Source organism: Lynx canadensis, chromosome F1, assembly GCF_007474595.2.
Source record: "Lynx canadensis isolate LIC74 chromosome F1, mLynCan4.pri.v2, whole genome shotgun sequence".
Taxonomy (NCBI): Eukaryota; Metazoa; Chordata; class Mammalia; order Carnivora; family Felidae; genus Lynx; species Lynx canadensis.
Genome location: NC_044319.2, coordinates 11,428,508 through 11,453,465, shown reverse-complemented (window position 1 = coordinate 11,453,465; position 24,958 = coordinate 11,428,508). Strand labels below are relative to the sequence as shown.

The window sequence follows — 24,958 nt, the reverse complement described above, 5'->3', positions numbered from 1 at the left end:
TTCCCTCTATTACGTTACTTATAAGGTTTTGATAAAGATCGCCATTAATTTTTTTTTAACGTTTGGTAGAATTCACCACTGAAACCATGTGGTCTTGAGCTTTTCTGTGCTGGGAGATTTTTGATTCATAATTCAACTTTCATTCTTGTTATTGGTCTACGAAAATGTCTTATTTCTTGGAATCAAGATTCATGATTCAATCGCGGTAACTTGTGCATTTTTAGGAATTATCTGTTTTTCTAAAATATCTGATTTGTTAGTATATAATTGTTTATAGTAATCTGTAATCACGCTATGTATTTCTGTGGCTATCTGCTGTATTGTTTTCTCTTCCATTTCTCATTTTGGTTTTTCTTAGTTAATGTAGCTAAAGCATTGCCAATTTTGTTTATTTTTTGGGAAAACTGGTCATTACTTTCGATGTTACCTTGTTGTTTATTCTGGAGTCTATTTTATTTATATCTGATTTTTCTTTTTTGTTTCCTTCCTCTATTAAATTTCAGCTAAGTTTCTTTTTTTCTAGTTCCTTGTGGTGTAACTTTAACTCGTTTAGTTGAACTGTGTTTCTTAATATAAGAATTTATAACATAAATTTCACTCTAACATCTGCCTTTGCTGCATCCCATAGCTCTCAGAATATTGTGTTTTCTTTTTCTTTTGTTTTGAGACGTATTTTGATTTGCTAATTTGATTTCTTATTTGGTCCATTGCTTGTGCAGTAGTGCGTGTTTAATATTTACATACTAAATATTTAATATTTACATTATCGATTTTGCAGCTTTGATTTATTTCTGATCTTTCGTTTTGTACCATTGTGGTTATAAAATATGCTTGGTATGATTTGAGCCTTCTTACATTTGTAGTATTTGTTATGTCTCCTTTTACGTGATCTAACCAGGAGATTCTTCTGTGTATACTTGAAGAAAATGGGTATTCTATTTTTCTTGGATGGAATGTTTTATAGATACCTTTTAAAACCATACTGAAGTATACTTCAAGGAAAATGTTCTTATTGAAAAAAAATAGCTTTAACCGGGGTACTCATTTAAAACAAAGCATACCTTGGGCGCCCGGCTGGCTCAGTTGGTAGAGCATGTGACTCTTAATCTTGGGGTTGTGAGTTGGAGCCCCATGTTGGGTGTAGAGATTACTTAAAAATAAAATTTTAAAAATAAAATGAAGCATACCAGAGGGGTGGGGGAATGCGTGAAGTATGTAAAGGAGATTAAGAACACACTTATCATGGGGCGCCTGGGTGGCTTAGTCGGTTGAGCATCCAACGTCGGCTTAGGTTATGATCTCACAGCTTGTGAGTTCGACCCCGTGTCAGGCTCTGTGCTGACAGCTCAGAGCCTGGAGCCTGCTTCGGATTCTGTGCCTCCCTCTCTCTCTGCCCCTCCCCCACTCGTGCTCTGTGTCCCTCTGTCTCAAAAATAAATAAACATTAAAAAAATTAAAAGAAAAAAAAGAACATACTTATCATGATGAGCACCAGGTAATGTATGGAATTGCTGAATCACTATATTGTACACCTGAAACTAACACTGTATGTTAACTGTGGTGGAATTAAAACAAAAAGACTTAATAAAAACCAAATAAAAATAAAGAAATAACACTGACATGGAAGAAAGAAAGAAAGAAAAAAAATGATCTAGACCAGGAATTCTAACCCTGGATCTATAGATTTGGAGCCCATGGGTCTATCAGGGAATGGGAGAGCCAAGAGAATTCAAAGCAAGGATGGGTATAGATAAAAGTATGCCACTTCTTTTGAGAGAGAGAGGGTTCATGGTTTTTGTAAGACCCTTAGAGAGCTCCTACACAAAAAAGTTTTAAGCAGCCCCAAGCCCCATGCTTCCTTCATTGAGTTTCTTTGAATATCACCAATCACCCATTTTGCTGTTGCTGTGAAAGATGAATACCTAGACTCACGCCTGGGAGATCTCCTCCCAGGGTCCATTGGCCACTTCCCATTTCTATCCTAACTTAATGCCATTTATTGACAGCAATGCGATCCTATAGGGAAGGGGCTATATAAAGATTGTTGGAAAGGCAGTCGCAGTCGATAGGCCGTCGATATTAGCATCTCACCTGGTGCTTCTCTGTCATTGTCCACAAGTATTCATAGGCACTGGAACACAAGGCACACTGACAGAGGAGGGAGGTGTAAGAAAAGGGTAGGCCTATAAGCTGTGAAATTAGAGTGAAGAATTTCCCTCTCGAGAGTCAATAATTTTAACTTCATCTCAACCAGGCCTTGTAGGCTAATTTTCTCTGGTACTCCTCTGTTTTTCTGTGCCAGCCTTTTGTACCTCACTCACGGGTTACTTTTCTTTCCCTACTCTGGACTTGGATACCCTCAAAGTCGTGTGCCAAGCACAGCACTTAAATTCAGGAAACCAAATAGACATGTTTTCTGCCTCCGTAGAGCTTACAAGCTAATGCTTCAAAAAATGTTATTTGAAACTGAATATTAAACTGACAATATACAAGTATTTGGGTTTTTTACTATTATTTGATAATAAAGAGATTGATCTAAATTGCCAACCAGAGATTCCAACCTTAATATTGATTCAACATCATGATTTAACTAATTCAGCTGAAGAGCAGAAAGGATTAATTACTGATCAATGAGACAGGAACAGAAGGCCATTTGCTATAATTGTTCAATTATGGAAGCAGAGTGGAAAATATTAAAATGTTATGATCCTTATAACCAAATTTCGAGATAATATTCTACACTAAGAGAATAAAAGCAAAGTAGATTTTCTTTGGTTTATCTTTCAATTGGGGCAGAATAAAATGGAAAATAAACAGTGGAAGAAAATACTCTCTGGGATACATACGAAAGTAAGAAAAGTGAAAGCAAATGAAAATAGCCATTCAAATAACATCATCGACCACTAGGTTTGCATAGTAAAAACAAATAGAACCGTATGACTTTAGACAAGGAACTTAAAAACTCTGAGCTTCAGTTTTCTCATCTGTAGAATCATGACCATAATGTCTGCCTTACTGTATTTAAAAAAATTTTTTAGTGTTTATTTATTTTTGAGAGAGCGAGAGGGACAGAGTGCAAGCAGGGGAGGGGCAGAGAGAGAGGGAGACACTGAATCTCAAGCGGCCTTCAGGCTCTGAGCTGTCAGCACAGAGCCTGACGCAGGGCTCGAACTCAGAAACCGTGAGATCATGACCTGAGCTGAAGTCGGAGGCTTAACCTACCGAACCACCCAGGTGCTCCTACCTTACTGTATTTTTTAAGAAGAAATTTTTAGGGGTGCTGGGTAGCTCAGTCGGTTAAGTGGCCGACTCTTGATTTTGGCTCAGGTTATGATCTCACGGTTCGTGAGTTCGAGCCCTGTGTCAGGCTCTGTGCTCACCGCCAGGAGCCTGCTTCGGATCCTCTGTCTCCCTCCTTCTGGCCCTCTCCCGCGTATGTGTGTGCGCGCTCTCTCTCTCAAAAATAAATAAGTGTTAAAAAAAAGAATAAACTTTTAAAAATTAAATTATATTGTGTGCATTTGTAAGTACTTACTATTTAAATAAGAATACGTATGCCACAATAAAATACCTTGCAAACAGCAGATTTTTTAAAAGTATAAATTCTTATTATATTGTATTACATTTTTGTTTAAAACATCCGTAAAAAAGGTAGCCACGTAGGACCCAAGATTTATTATTGTTCTTAGAATAGAACAATAAGCACTCAAAGCACCTGCAGCAAATTGTACACGTAGGGGGATCCAGGCCGCTTTATCAGTCATGTTGGGATTTTCTAATGGAATCTTTGTGCCCAGGGATTTGGGCTAACCATTTGACTCATGCTTGTGTCTACCCAGATGACCAGAGTCCAGGCGTAAATGTAGAATACAAGTTATCAGCCTAAGGGGCATACAGGGGAGGATGGCTGGAGTCTGTCCTCAGTGGGTGTACCTGTGTTTTTGTGTACCATGTAGAGAATGACACTAAAGCACGGAAGCCGATAGAACTCAGAGGGCAGACCAGCAACGCCGCTGCGGAGAAACTCCCCTTGCTATGGTCACAGACCACGGCCACGGTGAGAGCCCCGACTTCCCATGTACTTGGGGAAAATAGCGACTGTCGTCCTCGTCACCCTGCCTCGGGGAGTGACTCCTCCGTGGCATAACTTTGCAAAAGCCTGTCTTGTTCATAACGATATCCCTGAATTCTACCGCAACGCTTAGTCCAGAGTCAGTCTCAGGAAGTATCTGCTGAATGTACTCTACGTAACTCGGCTTTTATTCAGTTATTTGGGGCAAATATATTGAAATGGTACCCAAACACCTAGCTAAGCTGTCACGTGCCTTACCCACCAATACAGTGACATGGCAGACTAGCTCAGTTGGCTGCAGAGAATAATCCATCCGCCGCCGTGGACTTCTATCAACGTGTAGGCCAGCCTTTATACAAAATACGCTGTTTCTCAACTGAACTTCTTCAATGTCCGCCATTTTCCGAAGTAAAGAGTCTTCAGATGGGAGGAAGAGAAAGAAGGAGATGGAAAGAGAGACAGGCTGACCCAGCTGGATAAGCCATCACAACCACCCTACGAACAATCTATATATCATTTACGAAAAGGATGCAGTTAGGCCTTGTTTTCTTTTTCATGGGTGATTTTTTTTTTCCTGTCACGTTTTAACATGCCTGTAGGAAGCCCTAGCAGGTCGGGCAGATCTAGACTCTGCAACCCGCCATTTGCCATTGGGTCCGCTAGGGCAGGTGACTCTGGGCTATGATTTCGTCATACGTAGGATGAGAATCCTCAAGTGTGCCGGGAAAGGGGCAGAGTTTCCAAGAGAAGCCCCAGCCCAGAGGACAAGTCCTCCTGAGCCCACGGTCACGGCCAGGAAGGGATGGAAGGATGCCAGTTCCCAGGCTCCAGTCACCGGATGTCAGTTCTCTGACAAACAGTTGTAAGTGCCTCATTTAGACTCGTGTGCAATTACAAGCCGGGAAGGAAAACCAAGAACTAGCACGAGGGGCCTAAGGGGCCTTGAGCAGAAGCCCCCCAGTGTCGGCTTCCGTCCACGTTGAAGGTTAGACGATACAGGCGGATAGCACCCTTGGGATAGAAGGTGGCACAGAGTAGGCACGCGGAGGACGTTTGCTACTATCGTTAATATTTTTATTACCTTCTTCATAGTCTTAGAGTCACTATTCCCACAGCTTTCCAAGCAGAGCGTCTGGGCCCAGATGCTTTCGGGTCACGTAAGTTAGAGAAAGTTCTGTGAGGAAGACCGGGAAGAGGGGGGAGGACGGGTCTACTGGACATACCTGTGCCATCAAGAGTAAGGCATCTACAATCAAGTGTTTGCAAAACACGGGGCGCTCAATGTCAAACCGAGCCAAACCAAAACCAAAAACACGTCTGGCGGGTGGCCTGCCAGTTTCTCACGGCTTGTTTGGAACCTTCTTCGTGGTCCTCCTCCTGCACGCATGCTGGTTGCAGTGGGAAAGGACGGCGTTTGGCTGTGTGCTCGCCGAAGAGTGCTCCCTGCCGGGCTTTCTGGAAGCTAGGAGATCCTGGAGTGTGCATTACTGGGTGGTCTGTCCTCTCTCTCCACCCTGGCCGTGAACTTTGTGCCTGCGTGGGTGCTTTGGTCTGCCCTGCTTACTGCGTTCTCTGGTCTGGACTAGGGTCTATGGTGACACTCCAGAATGACAGTGGGATTTGTGTTTTGTTTACTCAAGGAGTATCTACTAAGTACTACCAGGGATCCCAATGAGAAACAGACTGTGTGTGCATGAGAGACAGAGACAGAGAGAATTTCTTTCCGATTAAGATGTGGGTCAGCAGATCCCCTCGCTTCTCTCAGAGGGAATACGACGTCAGGAAAAAACCCAAAATTGCTTATCTATCCATCCATCCTCCTCGTAGGCCAATTGACTCGCCTTGTTCCTAGCACCTCTGAATACACCCTCTGTCCTCACCATGACGCTGGCCCAGCTGGGGGTTGCGGGCAAGAGAAAAAGGGGATGATGTCCTGGGGAAAAGGCCATCAGAGCACCCCTGGGTGCCTGAGTTTGTTGAGCTTGTGACTCGCGATTCCGGCTCAGGTCACGATCTCACAGTTTGTGGGTTTGAGCCCCGCATCGAGCCCCGCGTGGAGGCTGCTTGGGATTCTCTCCCTCTCTCTCTCTGTTCCTCCCCTGCTCGTGGTCACTAGCTTTCTCTCTCTCTCTCTCTCTCAAAATAAATAAATACACTTCAAAAAAGGCCATCCAAGAGCCTAGGACCAAGTGTGACGAGTGTTGACTTGTAAAGATGCGGTGCTGGACGTGGAGAGAAGGCAGGTGACACAGGACGTATGATCGGGAAACCCCCTGGCTGTAGGCCGGCTCTGCTCTCCCCCAGCTTGTACATTCTATTTCCTTGACTTCTATTTCATCTTAACACTCATTTCCTTTTCATGGTTAAAATCTAATCTGTGTTCATCACAGAAAATTTGAAAGAAAAGAGAAACAAAGAAGGCGTTAAAAACCATGCATAATCCTATTGCCCAGCTAGAGCCGCAATTAGCATTTGGCTGTTTTTTTTTTCTTTTTTCCCTCTAGATACACACAGTTTTTCTTTGCTGGGACACTTCCATTTCAAAACTGGCTTTTTTCCCCATTTAATACTCTATCCTTGAACTCTTGCCCACGTTATTAAGTACTCTCCTATAACACTCTTCTTAATGGCTGTATAATATTTTGTCACACTGAGGTATTACAATTTATTTCGGCACCCTCTCATTTCGTCCTCGAGATCGGTCTCCTTGTCTCATGTTCCAACTAAAGCCAGGCTTTGAAAGCTCCCTGAGGACCCCAGAATCTAGCTTTGCTCCACTCTTTCCCAAGACCTGCAGGAGAGAGCTACTGTCACGTTCCGTCTCCACCGCCACTAATGTGACACCTCGGCGTGAGGCTACTCCAGAAGTGGGACAGACCCAGAGGCAGGGTGGCTGGGAGGCGGGGAGGTTGGGAATGAAAGGACTCCCCGTGGCTAGGTTGGGACCAGCATGGAACCATTCTCTCACAGGCTGCTTTCAGAAAGCAAAAGCTACCAGCCCAGCGCTTGGGATTGTTTTGAAAGGCAGGGCAAACAGCACATTTGAGAACTGAATTTGGCTCCGTTTGTTCAAGGGGAAGGTGGGTGGCTTTCAGCTGCCTAGGAAACGGGCTTTGAATATGTGCTTCCTGGAATTCTTTGTGGTCCTCTTCTGAAAGGGTTCCTAGTGTTCCTGATAAAGGCGTTATTATTTGGCATTTGCAGGCAGCCTCGTTTGGCCAACATTCTGTTCAGTTCTTTGCGTCGGTGAGCTCTTGTAAAGCCCCGTGTCTCCGCAGAGCAAGGCCAAAATTCTTCCTTCCTGCTCCCTGCCTCTCTCTCCTTCCCCGCTCTCTGCCTCCCTCCCACCCCCCAACCGTGTGCATACTTTTCTTTCGTTTCGATTCTGAAAGCTGAAACCCTGGCATTCGGTAGGTAAAGCCACACACCGCACCTGTTTCAGGACGCCTCGCAGGGGGGCTCATAGCACACGCGGGGCGTGGCCGCTGTATTACAAACATACGTCGCCATGATTGGATGAATGGTGGCCATGACGTAGAACACATGGTCAACACCTCCAAGACCTGCCAGTAAAAGAAGCAGAAACACACACCCTGGCCGGCCCTTTCCCTTGGCCGGGACCCAAAGTGGAGAAGACAGAGGGCCTGGCGGAAGAAGGTCTAGAAAGAACGGCTTCCTTCTTCCTTCCCTCACTGGTTTGTGCAGTCAATCCAACTTAAGCAATGGTTTCACTATTGTTCCCCTGGGAGAATCCAAGGAACCATGGGATACGCTTTGGTTCAATCAGATAACATATTGAAATGCCCAGTAAACCACCGGGGCACCTTCTAGGCGTTTCATACGTATGAATGATGGCTAACATATTCTGAACTTTCTTTTCACCAAGCACTGTTTAAGCACTTTGTATATAATTAAAACCAGCTCTGGAGTAAGTTACCCCAACTTGACGGATGAGGTTAAATAACATGTCCGATATCATTTGTTTGATTTCTCTTCTTATGTGTATGGATTGAATAGCCCGGGAGTCCTGTCCTCAGCAGAGATTAGCTGAGCACTTGACCAGACTGGGGAAACAGAACTTCTGTAGAAAGGCTGGGGCTACATATCTTGGGATATGAGAAGGGGGACAATGAGAAGGGGGACAGAGCTGTGATCCTAAGATTAGTCCAGCAGGATTCTCACCATAATCCCATTGGTTTTCAGCATGCTGATAGCGGAAGGTTAAGTCAGAATACGGAGCAAAAGGGGTCCAGCCTACAGAGACATCTTTTGGGGGATTCTGTCACTGTTTCGTCACACACATACATACATATACACACACACACACATTCACACAAACACATACCAAACAACTGGATTTGCCAAAATTCTGTAGGATATAAAACTAAGTGTTTCCTTCCCCAAGAATTTTGTGGGCTTGCCAGGAAGATAAGACAAATATGCAAATAACTATAAATAACTCTCTGCTATAATGTGAACTTTGTGAAAGCAGGAACTTTACTAATCTTGTTCATGGCCATGAACCTTAGGTTCTCGACAACTCGGCTCAAGTTGGCATATAGGTAATAGACAGCCAGGGAATAATTGTTGAATGAGTGAAAAAGTACAGTTGGCCCTGACAACATGGATTGGAATTGTGTGAGTCCACTGATACGCAGATTTTTTTTCAACAGATATACGGTGTCCATACGTAAATACAGAATGCTACTATAAATGCACTTTCTCTTATGATTTTCTTAAAAATATGTTATTTTCTCCAGTCTGCTTTATTGCAAGAATACAGTATAGAACACGTACAGCATAGAAAATATGCGTAGACTGTTTGAGGTGTCAGTAAGGCTTCAGGTCAACGGTGGGTTATTAGTAAAGCTTTGGGGGCGTCAAAGTTTCCGTGTGAATGTTTTGGTGGGGTCAGTGCCCCGTGTTGTTTCAGGGTCAACTGTATATCTCCAGGGGCCTTGGGGAAAGATGCAGAGCATAAATAGAAGTCTAATAGTAGTTACCTATTTCCGTGAAACAACTCCCAAACTTAACAGGTTAAGAATCTGCACGTGGCTTAGCTGGGTGGTCCTCGTTCATTCGGGGTCTTTCCATGGTGATTGCAGTCAAACTGTCGGTTGGGGCTGCAGATCTCTGAAGGCCTGACGGGAAGATTCACTCCCAAGATGGCTTCTTATACTCCTGTGGGCTGGAGAACTCTGTTCCTCACTGGCTGTTTGCTTGATGGAAATCCCCAGTTCTTCGCCACGTGGGTCTCTCTGTGGAATTGTTCAACATGGAAGCTGGTTTCTCTCAAAGCGACTGGCCCAAGAAAGAAAGATCCATGACAATGGAAGCTCCAATGAGTGTTATAACCTAGTCTCAGAAGAAACATGCTATTGCTTCTGTCATACTTTATTGGTTACACAGACCAACTCTGGTGCAGTGAGGGTGGGGACCACGCAAGGGCATAAATGTCAGGAAGCAGGGGTCGTTGACAGCCATCCTGAAGCTGACTGCCACAGGCCCTAAAGTTATACCATTTGGGCTCATATCGGACAAAGATGGGCCGATACTGAAGTCTAGTTCATTATATCATAAGCATGAGGCTTAGTAAAGCTTGAAGAACTGTGTGTGATTTGATTTCTGGCAAACTGAGTGATATTTTCAATGTATCCAAGGAGTTTACTATACATAGAAACATTATTTTGAACTATTTTTTTTTTTCCGGAAAATGGGCGTCCCTTAAAATCGGTATTTTGGTAATTGTTTATAAGTACTCTTCCCATATAATTGTCACCATGCCCCAATTTCTTCATGTGCCTGAGAGCATTCAGGAAGGGGCTAAGCTTGACACTGAGAACTGGAAATTCCCAGTAACTTCTCGATAAAGCGGAGGGACTGATGGGCTTGAGATCCATCTGTAGAAGCTAAGTGCTTTCGGGTGTTACTAAACGTCCTTCAGCTTGACGGGGGTAATGGCATTATTTACCTCATAGGATTGTTAGGAGGCTTAATGTTCAGAATACATGTAAAGCGTTTAGCCTTTGGCCTGGCACACTGTTGAGACAGCCAAAAAAAAAAAAAAATTATCTAACTATCCCCTATCTTCATTACAAATATATTTATTAAATTATTAAATAATGAACGGAAAAGCCCGTGCTCAACCCATTGTGCCCTTTAGATCCACTAATTATAACTCTTGTTAGGGCAGATGTATGAACGAACTGTTCTCTCACCACCCTGTACCTATGTCTTAACTTACTGTAAATGTTTACTAATTAGGAACGCAGGTCATGTCTGTACCTCCCCGGTAAATTTTGGAATTCAGACCCGTTTATTTCTGCCCCTGGGAGCCAAACACTGCAGCCTCTGAATGTTCCGCTCGATTAGTTGCCAGGCAAGGCTCCAGCACAGCCATACTTGTCGCTTGATCTTGTCAAGGAAATGCAGCCAATAGTTCAATAACTCGGCCAATAGGTAACATATTGCCTTGTGATCACGCGTTGTAATTGATACTTTCGTCGCGTATTTTATGTTAGACTTGTTTGACTTTAAAAAAAAAATTTTTTTTTTTACATTTATTTATTTTCGAGACACAGAGAGAGACGGAGCGCAGGTGGGGCAGGGGCAGAGAGAGAAGGAGACACAGAATCGGAAGCAGGCGCCAGGCTCCGAGCCGTGGGCACAGAGCCCAACGCAGGGCTCGAACCCACAAACCGCGAGATCACGACCTGAGCCGAAGTTGAATGCTTAATCAACTGAGCCACCCAGGTGCCCCTAGACTTGTTGGGCTTTTATCTTCACATAAGGAGTTCCTACCTGTTAGATATTGTTAGATATTGTCAGCGATTGCTGAAATTGATAAAAACGATTGAAAACCCCAGATCTAGAGTAGCAGAGAAGCTCTGAGTCTAGAACCAGATATATGTAGGAAATAGATGCAGAAGACCATCAGACACTTAAATCCCTATACAATATATGGTCTTTCCAGAGGCAAGGAACATGCAAAATATTCTGTGGAGTCAAGTGGCCAGTGTATTAAATGAACTAATGGAGCAGTAAATCAATCTGGGTTGGCATAGGGACTTTTCTCCCACCTTAATGGGGCAACAAAGCTAAACTACATTATTAAATAATTAAATTTGGGAAATTAGATAATTAAATTTAGAGATAATTAAATAATTAACAATTAATTAATTAAATTTAGAAATTTGGGAGCCTGGGTGGCTCAGTCAGTTAAGCATCCAACTTCAGTTCAGGTCACGACCTCACAGACCGTGAGTTCGAGCCCTGCATCGGGCTCTCTGCTGTGGGCACAGAGCCCACTTCAGATCTGCTGCTTCCCTCTCTTTCTGCCCCTCCCCCGCTCACCCTCCACCCTCTCTCTCCCTCTCTCTCTCTCTCAAATTAAATAAATACACATTAAAATAAAAGAAATTTGGGAGTGCAATTGTGAAAACAACCCCATTTGAGGCAAGATAATTGGATCTCCAACTGGCAGAAGCACATCATAAACAGGACTCAGCAAGGCTTTTGGAAAGTATGCCTTTGGTTATGGGCAGTTCGAGAACTCACACCCGAGCCACAATCATGGTTGATAATCAACCTCTTGAGCTGAAAATTTTCTAGAGTTTGCTTGTAAACTCTAGTTCACTTGGAGAGTATTTGTGTTTCTTTTGTGACTTGTGTTTTTTTTTACCCTGCGAAAAATCCTACACTATGTTTAAATGAGATACTGTTTCCTACCCATCAAGACTGGCAAAAATTCGTAAGCTTGGCATTGTATTAGTGAGGCTGGGGAAGCAGGCACTTTCAGACGCCGCTGGTGAATATGTAAAATGTTACAAACTCTGTGGGGTGACTCTGTCAATGTTAGCACTTATTTTTTGACCCAAGGGTTTACCTTGAAGGCATGTCTCTTAACAATAAAAACCGTTTACATGCAAAAGATTACTTATACTGCAAAATTTTGAAACTACCTACATGTCCAAGTATAGGAAACGGCTTGGGTAAACTACAGCACACTCCCCTTAATGGAATGCTATGCAACTGTAAGAAAAGAATGAGAAAGGTCTCTGGGAACTGATATTGAGCGATTACCAAGAGATATTTTTAAGGGGAAAGAAGTGAAGTGCCAAAGAGCATATAAACATGGCCTGCTACCCTTTGTGTAAGAGAGAAGAGGAAATAAAAAACTATATGCATATATTGTGTTATCTTTACAAAAAGAAACACAGGAAGAATCAAGCAGAAAACAATGAAGTCGGCTATCTCTAAAGGGGTGCTGGAAGGGAAATGAGGTGAAAGGGCGTGGGAAAGAGGGACACAGAATTATTCTTAGAGAATTCGTTTCTCTATGCTTTTGCCTTTTGGAAGCACGTCTATGTACCACGTATTTTTTTCAATATATAGAATATATGTAATTAAATCAACAAGGATGGGAAAGGGAAAAGAACTTAACACTAAAAGCAAACGGAAACATACAGACCTTAAGGTGTTTCAGATAAATTGCATAACCACAGATTTAATTATTTTATGAACGTGGTATTTGATTATATAGCCTCAGTCTTGGGTGGGAGAGAAGAGCAAACAAACCTTGAGCTTTTTTGAGTAGGTTTCCTTTTATAGTTGAATGGACACGGAAATACTGAAACTGCTTTACATGTGTTATTGGATTCAGTAAATGAATAAATGGGTATATTTTGTTGGGATCCAGGTATCTCATTGTGGAGAAGGGACGTATATGAAATGAGAATAAGAAGAAAAAAACCCCGTGGGGATAGATTGTATTTATTATTTAATGTTATCCTTATAAAATTACGACGTCTAGGGGCACCTGGGTGGCGCAGTCGGTTAAGCGTCCGACTTCAGCCAGGTCACGATCTCGCGGTCCGTGAGTTCGAGCCCCGCGTCGGGCTCTGGGCTGATGGCTCGGAGCCTGGAGCCTGTTTCCGATTCTGTGTCTCCCTCTCTCTCTGCCCCTCCCCCGTTCATGCTCTGTCTCTCTCTGTCCCAAAAATAAATAAACGTTGAAAAAAAAAATTAAAAAAAAAAAATTACGACGTCTAAACTATGTATATTTAAACACACACACACATTGATGGACATGTTTGTTTATGTACATGTATAAACATTCATCATATATTTTCTAGTTTTGTCTGCAGCGACAGTTTAGAAGCAACGCCACCCCAACGGCACCTATAGCAATTAGCTCAAGGTGAACTCCAAGTTTCTAATGACCATTTTCCAACAAAAGGAATCAGTGCTTCCCGAAGAAACAGCAAGTCCCAGGGCTGGGATAGAGTAGGCAGAAAATAAGCCTGGAATATTTTGTTACATCAGAGAGTAAGGAGATTAAAACACACAGAAAAAGGTACAGTATCCACATTGAAATGGCTCTCACTGACCAGATCTGGGACAACTTGAACACCAAAACAATCAAGGGCACTCATGAGCTCATATTGATAATAAATAGATAAACAAATAAATGACGAGAAGGGAGCACTCTCGCTTACGGTGATGCTGAGCACTGACTGGAGAGACAGCTGGGGTTGGGAGCCCATCATTTTGCAACCATCCTAGTAAGGACTAACCCCAGTGGGACATTTGGACAAGCCAGACCTAGACGTGGGGCCTGCCATTTCCACGTGCATTCCGTTGGACAAACCTCATTGACATGGCTAAACCTAATTTCCAGGAAGGCTGGAAAATGTATTTTTACTGTGTGCCCAGGGAAGGCAGGGAGAACTCAGACTTTGGTAAGCACTAACATTCCTTGTCACAAGAACATGTATATGTATGCTATTTATAATATTTGTAAAGTTTAGGAGATTTTGGCACATTGGAGTATTGAACTGTGATAGCTGGCATCCGAGGAGGCTCTTGTGTAGCCCCACCCCCCAACATTGTATCTGGGCTGGCCTGGACTTGTGTTAATTAACAGAGCTCTGCCCCAGTTCCAGGCCTACCCTTTAGGAAGACTGGTAGTTTCTGCTTCTTCTCTGTTGGAACCTTCACTTTTGGAAGCCATGTGCCATGAAAGGATCCTGGCTTTCCTGCTGGAGGGCACCTGCAGAGAGGTCACATAAAGAAGAGACTTGGAGTTAAGGGAGAGGGAGAGAGACCCAGCTGTCCTAGCAATTCCACTCAAGCCTCCAGATAATACCAGTCTTGCTGCTATGATGACTGCAAATGGATGAGAATTGCCCAGTGAGCCCAGCTGGCCACAGACCCATGAGAGGAAACAAGATGGCTGCTGTCGTGAGCCACTGCATTTGGGGATGGTTTATTATGTAGCAATAGATAATCGAACCCCCGGCAGATAGAATTCATGATTCCAGTTTAAACTGTGTAATTGAGTAATTGATTTAGAGATGTGTGTGTGTGTGTGTGTGTGTGTGCATAAAAACCCACTTTCAAGGAACGCCCAAATTATTTTGACAATTATTGTGGACAGCCTCAAAGGCGAGGAACTTGAAGCTGAACTAAATTTTCAGATTCCCCAGTTTTCATGCCCTGCCCTTATCGCGCTTTCCTTTCTCAGCAGGTACCCAACCCTTCCAGGGAAATTAAGACGGATTCTTCAGCCAGGCATGAGAAGCAGATGTACCTGGTGAAGTGTTTCCTAGCTCTGTAGCATCCCTTCGGTCTAGTTTAAACAATAAAGAACAAATAAGCCCAAGAAAGTGACTTGGCTGGGAGGTCCATACTAGCTGCCTTAACCCTCTACGGGAGCTTTAGGACCTACTATTCATTGGTGAGTTTCTAAATATTTCTAAAATTTCTAGAATATTCTAAAATATCTCCCGCCCCACACAGGAGGCCATTCTAGAACGCATTCATGGACTTTCCTCTCCAGTTGGTCCAGGACACTCATTATGTGGTTGGTTAACTGGCTTTTGTCCCTACTTATTCCGTGTGGGACAATTTTAAACACCCCTTTCAGGGAAGAATTATATCTGCTCCTAATAGGACATCCTTGTCCTGGAGCTGTGTCACCACCATAACTGAGACAGAGCTCGGGGCCCAGAAACATGACAACACGTTTGGCAGATTGTATTACAGAGAGAGAGAGAGAGAGAGGAATTTCAGAAACCTGACCTCAGAATTCCAAAATTCCGAGTTAGGGCTAAGATTTTCCACAACGGGTTTTGTTTTCTGGAGGGGGAAAGATTAGGCCTGGACACCCTCGAAAGAAACAGTTTACAAGGGCTTATTCCTCGGCAGGTGAGGACAGATGATTCACCTCTACCAACGACATGCAGGTGTGTCCCGGGGGCAGACTCCATCTCTGAAGACAGAAAGAGCCAAGCACCCCGCATATGGAAAAAGCAGGCCAGGAAGCCAGTTGCCAGCCTAACCCAGAGGCGGTACTAGAAGGGCCCCGACACCCCCGATGACCCAATCCTCCCAGGCCACCGGGCTAATTATAAGAAAGCCTAGCAGAGAGTCCGTTGCGAAAGGTGGGTACTGCCTACATCTTTGACTTCGGCTAGATTAGGGCAGGAAGAACAAGAAACCCCTCGGGGTGAAGTTAAAAGCCATCCAAAGCCCCACGGATCATTCAAAGGGGTGGGGGGTGGGGGTGGGCGCTGGAGAGGCGCAGGGAAAGAGGAAAGAGGAAGGAGGAGAAACAGGAAAGGGAAGGAGGAGGAAGGAGGGTTTATGTGAAGCGATGTCAATAGCTATATTTGGTGTCTACTTAGGCAGCCAATCATTTATTTCCAGGCGGGCAGAATCACTTATTCTGCCCTGCTGTCTGTGTGAAATCTCATGCACACTGCACGGAAGTGGAATAGATTACTGCAGGGCCGGGGGGGGGGCGAGGGGGCGGTTAACCCACGCTCTTCGGGAATGGCGGTGCCAGTCTCTCTGTGTAGGAAGTACTCGGGATAGTAATTTAGTTGGAAAAGGGTGGCAGGCCAGGAGGCTTGCATGGAAATTGCACTTGAATCTGAGAACAGTTTTTTTTTTTTTTTTTCCCTGACTTCTATGGTATGCTTTATTTGTGATGGGTTGGAAAGGGATCGAAAGTCTCCCCCCAAGTCTCCCCGATCTCCCCCTTTTCCCCATCTGTGGCACCTCTCAGAATGGGCCCCTGCCCTTGCCAAATGGAGAGAATGGCTCTCTGTGTCCTTGGCCGAACTGGCCGACAGGACAGAGGATAAACTGACCATGGACCAGAAGTCAGCCCCCGGCACTCCTGGGACCTTCGTGGACTTGAGCACGCCCCTCTCTACTGACACTGTTGATTACTGATTGAAATTTTCTTTTGGGATATGGGAATAAAAAAAATTAAATATCTGCAGAAGCAAGGTGATTTGAGAAACCTCACGTTGCCATGGCATTGCCTTCTGTTCTTGTCAGTTTCCGGATGGAGAATGAAGGAGTGAGACAGAGGGGCGCCTGGGTGGCTCAGTCGGATAAGCGTCTGACTTCAGCTCAGGTCATGGTCTCACGGTTCATGGGTTCGAGCCCCATGTCGGGCTCTGTGCTGACAGCTCAGAGCCTGGAGCCTGCTTGGGATTCTGTGCCTCCCTCTCTCTCTGTCCCTCCCCGGCTCACACTCGCGCTCTCTCTCTGCCTCCCAAAAATAAACATTAAAAAAAAATTATAAAAGAAAAAAAGAAAGAATGAGATAGAGTCTCTGATCTGCTTTAGATATCAACACCCATAGGAAAGGGGGTTATTTAGAATTTTGCTTCAGCTGCCGTAACAGGGAGTTCCAAAGTAATAGTAGGCATAGATTCATCACAGTGCAAGTTCATTTCTCTCTCATGGAGAAGTCAAGGTGAGCAGCTGTACTTCCATAGCCATTTCGAATCCTGTCCTGTTGCTTTGACATCCCCAAGCCGCATCATTCATCTTGTGATTGAATGTGGCCTTTCTGGTTCCTACTATCATTCCATCCCATAGGAAGAGAGGGGAGAGAAGGGAATAATACTCAAACAGTAACTATGAAACGCTAATCAGCGCCACGGAAGAGGCAGATCCAAAGTACACTGGGTGCTGTGTTGCTCGTGGGTGTCCTTGACCTTAGATCCGTTCCTCCTCTTTTTCCTGCCCGCGTCTCTTTTGTCAAAGGGCTGACCCTTGCAGGCTGCCTCTCCCAGGTTCCTCTGCCAGCCGTCTTTCACCTCAATTCAGTCGGTGGGAAACGCTGGTGGGAGACTGGCAGGCAGGAGAAAGGGACGTATTGCTTCCCTCCTGTTTCTGTCTCATGCAGTGACTCCAACGATGACTGTGTCTGTTCACGACTCCAGCCCCCACTGGCCCACGGACTCTAGTAACGCTGCCTCCTTTCCTCATCTTTCCAGCCGTCGGGTGATAGTAACTTCTTGCTATTGTTAATCTCTGGATTGCTTCACCACCCTGTTTATTTTTTCAGCTCTCTATCACCTAGAATGAATTCCTTGTATGAAACCCCCCCAGTTGTAAGTAAAGTGGTCAAACGCTGGCCAGTATAGGAGGGGGTACCACTCTATCTAAAGGGAAGTTCATAAAGGAAGTGACATTTGTGCTGAATCTTCAGGGTTGGCTGACCAATCTCCATTAATTAACTCCAACTGGATATTTCTGGATCCTGGGTCTAGGGGAGACACAAGGGGAGAAGTGGTTTGGGACACAGATTTCTCGGCAGAGGATTAGTGGAACCCAAAGCTATGATTACAACTGCTTCTAATGCAGGCTTCTCCGCCTCAACACTATTGACGTTGGGCTGGATAATTCTTAACTGGGGTACTGTGTCGTGAACTGTAAAGACGTTTAGCTGCATTCTTGGCCTCTACCCACGAGCTGCTGTAGGACCCCTCCCCAGTCCTACTCAAGTGATGACAACCCCGAATGTCTCCAGACGTTGTCAGATGCCCATTGGTGGTGTGTGGGTGGGGGTTGCGGGTAAGATCACTCAAGTTTACAACCACTATTCTGTGTTGATGGCTCCAAGCCATCAATATACTGGCAATATGCTGGAGATCCAAGCAATATACTGGAGAACCTTTTAATTCTAAAGGTCACAAAGTCACTACCTTCCAGAAAGGGCAGCTGCCACCCCACCCCTCTCTTTCATCTCTACTTCCCTCAGCCAGTGAGCGCCTTTATTTCTGATAAATACTGTCCAGAGAACAATGATCCCTTAGTCTCTAAGGGAGTGTCGGGGCCAAGCCATTGTCTTCTTGCCAAGAAGTGGTGACACAGGAAATGAGGAGTCATCAACCCTTTACAATATTATAATTCTTCTCTGATTTTTGAGATGAAAGTTGCAGAGCTCTGAAGGATGTTTAATTTTATCAGTCATGATCAACCTTTCCTTTATAAGACAATTTTCTGCTTCTCCCATCCCCAAACACACACCTATCACGGTCTACTGGACTGTAAAAGAACAAATCCTCTCTGAGAAAAAAACAACACCCCTATGACTATCAACATTCCTACCACAAGGCAGACATTTGTATGCGTGTCAACATATTCCATTAATCTTTGTAACAATCTTGTGATGGGTTTTCCTATTTCATAGCTGAAGAACCAACTTGCCTACAGAAATACACCCACTGTTAGTGAAGGCCTCCAAAGTTCTCCTACCGGTTAAAGGTAATGGCAATAACTTAGGCCTGCATTGTGTTTTCCAAGTCTTCAGCTATTATTTTTTCACATGCATCATCTAAGTTGTACTCATAGCTTAAGTACTATGGGAGGAGCTATAGAATATCTTGTGCAGGGGAGGAAATTTCATGGTTAGGCAACGGGCTAGTCCCTGACGTGCCAAAGGTCTGAGAGCTGGTGGGATGCTATTACTGGAGGATTTATTTTAGGCAGAAAACATGAGCAAAGACCCAGAGTCAAGAATAAGTGGGAGGGTATAGGGGAAACAAGGGGCTACGCTAACCCAACAGGAGCAGGTGATTCGTGATGGTAGGAAGGGAGATGGGATGTGTCTGTCCAGGGGGATCAGATTAGGGAGGGCCTAGAAATCCAGGCAGGAGAGTTGGGAGATTATGAAACAGCCACCGAGACATGTTGGAAGTTTGTAAGCAAAGATGAACATTTTGCATCCTACTCAGGAGTCACTTCTTCAGAAAAGCCTTACCTAAGCCCCCTCTTAGTGCATCCTGGAGCTTCCCGTGCACAGTCAAGGCCCTATGAGACTGTAACCTTTTTGAAGACAGAGCTCTGACTTACCCAACCTTGTGTCCATAGGAGGTTCTCCATGAATGGCCTGAGTAATGGGTAAATGGAGCCTGATAGAGAAACAGAGATAGTGTGCTCTTCTGACTCCTCAGTACCATTTGAAGATGAACTCCAAGGACGGGAAGGCCACTGGACCTATGAGATCACAGACCTTGAACGCAGAAAGGTGCACAGATGGAATCTCAGAGCAGCCTCCAAGATGCTCACTGAAGGAGAGCCGAGTTGGAGGAGAGATGAACTGAGGAACCATCGGGAAACAAAGAAAGGTGGCTGAGAATCCCCAGGGCCATGAAAATGTGTTTGAGAAGCCCGACCATCATCTCCATCCTAAATCACGGTACATTTCAGACATCAGGAGACATTTAGGCCTCACTACTGTTACAACTGACATTCACTTCCCTTCTGTAGGAAGTGAAATAGTCATACCCTTAGTCTAAAAAACCCAAAAAATATCCTTCCAAATGCTTCCCTCTTCCTGCAGCCCCCACCCATTCACGTTGGCATGTGGACATGTTCCTGCCAAATGAGTCAGTCAGATAGGAACATTAGTCTATTTGAACAGATGTCACTTTAAAAAGACAACATTGCGCCAGTACACAAAGCTTCCCAATAATGCCTGTCGCGTAGCCATGGCGCTGATAGAAAGAAAAGGGGTAATTTTGGTGAATTCAAAGGAGCTAAGATTGCTGTAATTATGGGGCACTGCTTCTAAACCATCTTCAGGAGAAAGGAAGGCTGTTTTGTATCATGCTGAGATACGGGAAGGAGGAGAGAGGGGCCTGGCAAGGAGGTTGGCTGTTGGAGGGGAGGAGGTGGGAGACGGCAGTGTTTGCGGGTGGTGTGCTTGTGTCTCATTGCCGCGTCTTGAGCTGCGAGAAAATAAGATCTTCGAAGGTCACTGGGGGCACGCTCCAAAGGGTTTCCCCAGAACAAACGCCCCGTCCTCACAGTCTGCCCAACTCTAGCCCTTCTTTTTCCAAGCCCTGCTCACAATCCTTTCCCTTAACCCTCTATGGCAGAACCAGTCCCAGTGGGTTTTAGGACTTCCGTGTTGATGACCAACGGTCTTCTATTACTGTGTAACCTTTCGTGTGCTCACACACAGACTTGCTTCTTCTCCTTGAAGAAGGCGTGGGGCTGATTTCCACCCGAGGGTCCCTGTAGTGCTGTGAAGGCATGTTGGGTGGCTGGTTGAGTAGGTATTAATGAAAGTGGCTGTCAACTAAGGTGGTCTACGACCTAAGGGATGTGGGGTCTAGTGATTTAGAGAGAGGAAACATCCCTCAGGCCCCTATAAGCCCAGCCCTTTTTTTCTCAGATTAGATGATCTCAACACAGCCGTGTGAAAACACTGCCACCGATAGTCTCAAATTAAGAATGAAGACATTAAGGTGGGCTTCCCAAGGCTACAAAGCTCGTAAGTCGCAGAATCTGGGATTTCCTCTTCGACCTGTCTGACCCCAAAACTTTATGTCTCTTTCGGATGAAGCTTTAATGCCCCCAACATCTTCCCTTTGCCTTTGGCCAAGACCAGAAATTGGGGGAATTTTGTCCTGGTACCTTGAAACTTTGGTACCTATTATACTGAAAACGCTCCTAGGGTGAGGGGTGATGGGCAGAATAATGCCCTCACCCCGCAAATGCTCATATCTTAATCCCAGAACCTGTGAATATATTAGGTTACATGGCTTCGGGTAGTTGAGGGTACAGATAGAATGAAAGCTGCCAAATCGATCACCTTAAAAAAGAGATTATCCTGGATTATCTGGGTATGCTCAATATAATCACTGGGACCATCAGATGGAGGAAGAGGAGGGCAGAAGAGTCAGAGGAGCAATCTTATGTGAGGAGTAGATGCGCCATTGTTGGCTTTCAATACGAAGGAAAGTGTCGTGGGATGAGGGAGGTGAGAAGCCTCTAGAAGCTGGACAAGGAAAGGACGTGGATTCTCCCCTAGAGCGAATCCCTAAAGGAAATCCCTTCTGATACCTTGATTTTAGGCCAGTGAGACATAAATCAAACTTCCAAAATGCACAACTGTGAGATAATACATTTGTATTGTTTTAAGCCATTAAGTTTGTGGTAATTTGTTCCGGCGACAACAGGAAACTGATACCTGTGGCAAAACGTTGGTACCCGTTTCTGTTACACACGTTTACAGGTCATTTGAGAACCAGTTTGAAGGGTTTGAAGACGGGAACAGGAGTCCACTGAATTTATTTATTTTGTATTTTTTTTAATACGAAATTTATTGTCCAATTGGTTTCCAGACAACACCCAGTGCTCATCCCAACAGGTGCCCTCCTCAATGCCCATCACCCACTTTCTCCTCCCTCTCACCCCCATCAACCCTCAGTTTATTCTCAGTTTCTAAGAGTCTCTTATGGTTTGGCTCCCTCCCTCCTCCATGGTCTTCTGTTAAGTTTCTCAGCATCCACATAAGAGTGAAAACATATGGTTATCTGTCTTTCTCTGCCTGACTTATTTCACTTAGCATAACACTCTCCAGTTCCATCCACGTTGCTACCAAAGGCCATATTTCAATCTTTCTCATTGCCAAGTAGTTTTCCATTGCATACGTAAACCACATCTTCTTTATCCATTTATCAGTTAAGGGACATTTAGGCTCTTTCCATAATTTGGCTATTGTTGAAAGTGCTGCTATATCGGGGCGCCTGGGTGGCGCAGTCGGTTAAGCGTCCGACTTCAGCCAGGTCACGATCTTGCGGTCCGTGAGTTCGAGCCCCGCGTCGGGCTCTGTGCTGTCTGCTCAGAGCCTGGAGCCTGTTTCCGATTCTGTGTCTCCCTCTCTCTCTGCCCCTCCCCCGTTCATGCTCTGTCTCTCTCTGTCCCAAAAATAAATAAACGTTGAAAAAAAAAAAATTAAAAAAAAAAAAAAAAAAAAAAAAAAGTGCTGCTATAAACCCTGGGGTGTAAGAGCCCCTATGCATCAGCACTCCCGTATCCCTTGGGTAAATTCCTAGCAGTGCTATTGCTGGGTCATAGGGTAGATCTATTTTTAATTTTTTGAGGAACCTCCACACCGTTTTCCAGAGGGGCTGCACCAGTTTGCATTCCCACCAACAGTGCAAGAGGGTTCCCGTTTAGGAGTCCACTGAATTTAGACAACAAGGTGGAAAGAAGGGGGTCAAAAGCCCAGACAAACAAAAGGGGGTAGAGCAGAAGTGGAGGATGAGAATGGGAATGCCTGGAAAGTGGGGATCATGCTCATCCACCTTGGAACCCCCAGTGCCACCCAAGGATCTGGGATACAGCAGGTACTCCTTTCAAAATTCACTGGGTCAACAGAATGGATGAATGGGTGAAGGAAGTGATGGAGGAAGGAAGGAGAGAATGACTAAGGGGAAGAAGAAAAGCAAGGAAAGAAAGGATGTAAAGGTGGGGCACCTGGGTGCCTCAGTGGGTTAAGCGTCCGACTTCGGCTCAGGTCATGATCTCGCAGTTCATGAGTTCAAGCCCCGCATCAGGCCCTGTGCTGACAGCTCAGAGCCTGGAGCCTGCTTCAGATTCTGTGTCTCCCTCTCTCCCCACCCCTCCCCTGCTCGTACTCTGTCTCTCTCACTCCCTCAAAAATAAATAAACATTTAAAAAAGTTAACAACAAAAAAAGAAAGGAAGCAAATGTGTGTGGGGTTGAGTGGGGCCATGAGGGAAACAGGGTGGCCAAGCAGCTAGACTGAAGGTTCTGGAATACATTTACGCTAAGGCTGGCACTTCAGCGAAGTGTGCAGCCTGTTCTGGAAACCCAGTAAACAGTAAACTCCTTGCAAGTTTCTCACCAGTATCATCACTGGCTCCAAGTTCCTCACTCCATTATATCTCATATATTATTACACCGAAAAAAAATAACCGGATAGAAACACAATCCTTCAGTATGACAGTCAAAGGGGGAGTAGAGTAGCAGTGCTTAAGAACAATGGTTTTGTAGACAATGGATTGGAAAGAAATGTGTTTTCTTCCTGACATCTCAACCTTTTTGCATCAGTGAAACTTCATTCCAAACATATACTCCGAAGGATCAAGTGATAATCTCCTTTTCACTTAGACTGTCTTCATTAACCTTATCCTTCTATTGGAAAGCTTTAAACACAGTGTTAAAAGCAGATTCCTCGTTGCTAATTTTTAAAGCCTCTCAGTTCCCATAAAATGGAAGACAAGATCCCTAAGTCTGACGATATTCACATATAAGGGTCAGGTTACCCGCCTCTCAACAGTCCAGCCAACACTTAAGAAAGATGGATAATATTTATTAACTTGAATTACAACATGGACGTAGCTATCTACAGACCCATTTTCTCTGAGCATCGGATATACCGATTACATAAGAACCAGGATCTCGAGTTTAGGTTATGAAATATGTACTTTGCAGTATTTTTTGCTTGTTAATGTCTTTCTCTTTAATGATTTTATAGTCTCATTCTTCTCTCTTTCTTTTCCATAGACACGGGCAGGTCCCTACATGCTCATACCTGTATACATGTGCACGTGCACGCGCGCACACACACACACACACACACAGAGCTAAATTTTAGTTTATCTTCATAGGTAAACATAGGTATTCTAGCCCAGAGAATCGCCACATTTCAACAGCTATTGAAATGAGATTTGTGTTAACAGAGACATTGGTTTGGGATAGCAAGAAACCCAAACCCTAGGTCTCCTGACTCGCCTCAGATCCATGTGTTTTCCATTGTAATAAACCACTTCCAAGTGTAATAAATATGTCTGTGACAATACTCAGAGCACCTGTACTCTTTGTCTCTTCTTCCTTCCAGCCTCACCCTTTTCTCTCTGTTTGGACTACATTCTTTGTTAATTAATCAGGTCCATCCTCATTTTTAAACCCACGTAGGTGGGGAATCAGGTATTTTGCTGTCTGCCTTAGAGTGGCCATGCCAAACTGATGCAAAATGATGACTAGAAATAATGCTGGTGTTAACTTGAGTTATTAACTTGAAAATCATGCTGGGGTTGGTATGAGTTTTGAAAACTTTAAAAATCAGAATGGTTCTTAATTGGGGACATGGTTATGTAAATTTTTATATCTATACTATGAAAACCAGTGCATCAAGTAACATTGAGAAACTAGTTTTCAATGTACTGATACAAAAAAAGACGTGCCTGGCACATTAAAAGAGACAATCAAATCGCAGAACATGATGAATATAGAGTTAGCATATTTTTGCTAAAATGTGTGAAAAAATACATAGAAAAATACACACTCAATTGATTTTGTTGATTACGTACGTGGAGTGGGATTGGGGGGTTGGTGAAGACAACCTTTTACTTTTTTTTCCTTTAGGAAATTTGTTGGAAGTTTTGGCTTTCGGCATCTTTCTCTTTCGTAATGGACCAACATTCGCGAAGCGGGTTAGCCTGAGGCGCGGGTCCTACCTGGACAAAGATGGCTGCCTCTATCCAGCACGGGAGCTGCCTCCTTGGTGACGGCCACGCACAGGCTCATCTCATGGCACATTCCCCCCTGTGGCATCTGAGCCAACCTCACAGAATCGAGTCCTGAGCCCCAGCCCCTCTTCCTTGGCTTCCTCTCTCCTCGTGCACTGTCTAGTAAACGAAGTCTTGCTCTAAGGCCCACATTCAGGTGGCCCAGCCAAAATTTCTGGGCACGGCTGTTATCTTCACAAATCTGCTGCCCTGACACCCAGCCCCTGGCTCTGTGTGGTGAGTCGGGACACAT

At 44.5% G+C, this 24,958-nt stretch overlaps 1 long non-coding RNA gene across 3 annotated transcripts in view; it reads left to right on the top strand.

Annotated features, from left to right (window-relative positions):
- The window catches only part of LOC115504783, an 86,553-nt gene that overhangs the window by 53,688 nt on the left and 7,907 nt on the right, over positions 1-24,958 (top strand). For 2 of the 3 annotated variants that reach the window (XR_003965818.1, XR_003965815.1), the window contains exons 3-5: positions 14,598-14,810; positions 15,281-15,516; positions 19,250-19,577. This is a non-coding gene — a long non-coding RNA (uncharacterized LOC115504783). The remainder of the gene's footprint in view (positions 1-14,597; positions 14,811-15,280; positions 15,517-19,249; positions 19,578-24,958) is intronic. The other variant, XR_003965817.1, reaches the window with a different exon arrangement.